At 38.3% G+C, this 4,280-nt stretch overlaps 1 protein-coding gene across 1 annotated transcript in view; it reads right to left on the bottom strand.

Moving 5' to 3' along the window:
* The window catches only part of UBE2R2 (ubiquitin conjugating enzyme E2 R2), a 37,652-nt gene that overhangs the window by 13,345 nt on the left and 20,027 nt on the right, over positions 1–4,280 (bottom strand). The window lies entirely within an intron of this gene.

The raw sequence follows: 4,280 nt of genomic DNA, 5'->3' as shown, positions 1-4,280 counted from the left end.
AAAAAATTAAGCACCAAAAAAGAACAATGTTTTAAGCTGAAACAAGGCAAATCTCTAGCGTGAGCACATGCATGGGGGTGGGATGGGGGGGCTACTTTTAAAAGTTCATGGTGAGAACTGAAAGATTTTCCACAAACTATCTTGAAATCCCTCATACCATCTGTATGTACTAAATACAGGAAAGGTCAGGGTTAAATTGTTGAGTCCAGATGATTTGGTCAGGCTGGATATGCAACAGAATGCACCCAGAACAAGCTTATGTTGGGACTTGGCTATCTAGAGGAGGTTGTTTTTCAGAAAGAGTGGATGTCCCAAGACTCGTTAGAATCTAAGCGCTCCCTCATACTTTGGTCCAAGGTTGCTACTACGCCCAAGAAAAGTAAGCAGAATCATAATGAAAGATGTCTTTTTCTTGTAGTGATATTTTTGTTTTCTATGAATTTTAGGGATTATCCAAAATGCCATTGCCATAAATTTTTGTCTAGTCTGTGGGTTTTTTATACTATTTGGGTAAATTTGTGGTGCATTTAAAGTGTCTAATTTTTAGGCAATTCCAGTCATCTATTTTGCCTGCAGCTATTTCTCATTATGATTGACAGTTTATTTATGGCATGTATTGAGGCCTCTACGTTGGTCTTTGTGGGATCCAACCCCACATCCGAATGGGTCCAAAGGGGGGGTTTGTGTATTTGAGGGGTAAATTAAAGAGATGAGCCAAGGCAAGCAAGGGCTCACCTCTTCCATGTAGACTAGAACCAGAATGAAGCCGTATGTACTCTCTTACAAGCTTATATATAATCTTGGGCATGCAAGCCACAGTAAGCACATACTAACAGGAAAGGGTTATATTAGGGGTATAAACAACATGAAGGGGCTGAGCTAGGGGCATACACACAGTAAGACGGGGAGGTATTAGAGACATACATGTGAGAAGAAAGTACATACATAACAAGATGGGCAGACTTTAGAGTAAGATGGGGGCCTAACCCTAGTGCTGAGCAAGCTAGACCTTGGGTGTCTAAGCTCTTTTCCAAGGGAGCAATCTATGATCCTTATCAGAAGGGAATGGGTCCTACTTAGGGTGGGACAGGCAATATGGTCTGATTGCTCTCATAGCAGACAGCCTTCAGGCAAGTAGCCTTCAAGTAGTTGACCTTCAAGCATATAGTCGCAACCATGTGCTTACAAGTAGCACCTTAAAATTGGGAATTATTGTTGGGGGAGGGGAAGGACTGGACATGACAATGTGGGGAATAACTTTTACTTAGGTGACTGTGACCAGAATGTATCTCCAACCTACTAATGTGAAGGTCTCCCTCCATCGGAATCCAGGTTCCCAGACTCCTTAACTATGAAGGTAAAGGATTTGTCCGCACACATCACCCAGTTCTGTTTCCCATGGGTCCCTAGTAGTTTCCATAGTTCTGGGTTTTTACATTCAGGTCTTTGATCCATCATGAGTTCATTTTTATATGTGCTGTGAGATATTGGTTCTGTTTCATTCTTCGGTAAATGGGTACCCAGATTTGTTGGAGAGACTATTTTTTCTCTAACTAATGTGTTTTAATCCTGTAACAAAGATTAGCAAACTGAACCTGGATGGATTGATCTTATCTGTAGGTTAGGTTCTCAATGCTGTCCCACTGGTCTGTTTATCTATCATATACATACCGAGCTGTTTTGACTACAATGGCTGCATAGGTAGGTTTTGAGATCAGGAACTAAGAGGTCTCCTAGCCTTCATTATTCTTTAGTAGTGTGTCATTTGTCCAGGGTCTCCTTTTTACATGAAACTGATTGGTTTTTCAATCTCTTTGAAGAATGATGGATCGCATACTATCTGTAAATCACTCTGGGTAGATTTGTATACATTTTTTGTTTTTCTGGTTAGAATTAGTCCTAAGTATTTCATTTTCTTGATGGCTACTGTAAATGGTTTTGTTTCCTTTTCTTTTAAGAGCTCTTAGTATATAGGATCTTATCCTCTGCAAATATAGAATATTTGCCAGTTTCAATAACTTGCTGCAAGTCAATTCTGACTCACAGTGACTATCAGGCAAAGTAATATCAGGCAAAGTAGAATTACCCCTGCCCCAAGAGTTTTCCAAGATTTTAAATCTTTACAACGGTAGAATGCCTCAGATTTCTCCAGCACAGAGACTAGTAAGTTTAAACTACTGACTTTGCAGTTAGCAGCTCAATGTGTAAACCACTACATCACGTGGGCTCAATTGCCAGTGTGGATAACTTCATTTTTCTTTCCTTGATTTATCATTCTGGCTAAGATATCCATTACAATGTTAAATAGGAGTGGTGATATATGACATCTTTGCCAGGTTCACATTCACAATGGGAATGCTTTCACAGCTTCTCTCCATTGGAGAGCAATATTGGCCACTGGTTTTGTATGTCATTGTTATGTGCCATTGAGGCAGTTCCAACCTATAGCCACCTTTTACCTAACATAGAGAAACCTGCTGGGTCCTCACAACTGATCTTTCGCATGAGCCCATTGTGAAAGGCACAGGTCAATCCATCTTGTTGAGGGCCCTTCTCTCTTTCACTGCTCCTCTCTGTTACCAAGCATGATAGCCTTCTATAGGGACTGGTCTCCTGACATGACCAAAGTATGCAAGTCTTACCACCCTTTCCTCTACGTAGCATTCTGGCCATATTTCTTTCAACACAAATCAGTTGGAAGAGAGGCAGTTGAAAATGCCATGTCTTGAGTCAGATGCACCTTAGTCTTCAAACATGCTTGCTTTTAAATACTTTAAAGGGGACTAATGCAGCAGGTTTACCCAATGCAATGTCTTTTGTTCTCAACTGCCGGTTCCATGATCAATTGTGTGGATCCAGGCAAGGCAAAAATCCTTCATAATTTGAACCTTTTTCTCTAGTTTATCATGTTACCTATTGGTCCAGTTGTGAAAATTTTGATCTTATTTATATTGAGTTCTAATCCATACTTAAGGCTGCAATCCTTGATCTTTGTCAACAAGTGCTTCAAGTTCTTTTCACTTTCAGCAATCAAGCTTGTGTCAATCTGCATGTTGCCGGTTTTCAAGTAACTTTTAAGTCCAGGAATTATCCTTCTATTACTGTTTTGATGGATGCTTTTAATCAGGAATAGCGCTGGATTTTGTCAAATGCCTTTTCTGTATCATTATGATCATGTGATCCTTTTCCTTTGTTGCATTTATATGATGGATCATACTTATTGTTTTTCTAATGCTGAACCACCCTTTTGTACTTTTTGAATCCCCACTTTGTCATGATGTATAATTTTGGGAATATATTGTTGAATCCTATTGGCTAGAATTTTTTTTGTTGTTTTTCATGACGAATACTGGTGTATAACTGTTTTTAATGATGCCTCTGCCTAGTTTTGCTATACTTATGTTCTTATACTTCATAAAAAGAACTAGGGAGCTTCCTATTCCCTTCTATGCTCTGGAATAGTTTTGAGTAGAACTGGTCTCCATTCTCTGAATGTTTGGTAGATATAATGAATGAAGCCGCCTGTGTCCAGTTTTTCATTTTGAGGGGATTTTTTAATGACCTGATCAACTTCCTTTGTTACGAGTCTGCTTAGATTTTCTCTGTCAGTTCTGGTAGTTTAAGTAGGTAGAATGACTGAATAATGATTTATTTTATCAACATACTTCATTTTACTTAGCTAGTCATTAGTTTATCCATTCATAAATTAATGGATATTTAGTGTTTTTCCACATTAGGATTATGAATAATACTGCCGTGAATACTCATGTGCAAGTTGTATGCAGATGTTTTCAATTATCTTGCATTATACCTAGAAGTGGTGTAACAAATTCAGTCATACGGTATCCCTATGTTTAAAAAGCTGCCAAACTATTTTCCACGGCTACCATACCATTTAACATCCAAACCAGCAGCCTATGAAAAGGCCATTCATTTTCTCTACATCCCTCTTCCACACTTGTTATTTTGTCTTCTTTATTGTAGTGGGACTGAAGTGGCATCTTGTGACTGTTTTCTTTTAATAACTCTTTTAGTTGTAGAGCAGTTTTTATTTTAGAAAAATTGGGAATGCTGTACAGAGGTTCTAAGATACTCTGCAACCGGTTTGCTTTATTAACAAGCATTTTAGATTAATATGTTGATATAATGGATATCTGATTCAGTCATAAGAGTTCTGATAGATGTTAAAACATAGTAAGCCTTAAAACATTATGCAAAAGTGAAAGAAGTTAGCCAGAAAATACCTGAACACAAGTGTTCTAATTATCTGATGAAGAAAC

This window comes from Echinops telfairi, unplaced genomic scaffold (genome assembly GCF_000313985.2).
Source record: "Echinops telfairi isolate 266 unplaced genomic scaffold, ASM31398v2 ScPeMD7_25;HRSCAF=90, whole genome shotgun sequence".
In the NCBI taxonomy this organism is placed as follows: Eukaryota; Metazoa; Chordata; class Mammalia; order Afrosoricida; family Tenrecidae; genus Echinops; species Echinops telfairi.
The sequence above is the reverse complement of the archived record's forward strand: the minus strand, read 5'-3'. Positions and strand labels throughout refer to the sequence as shown.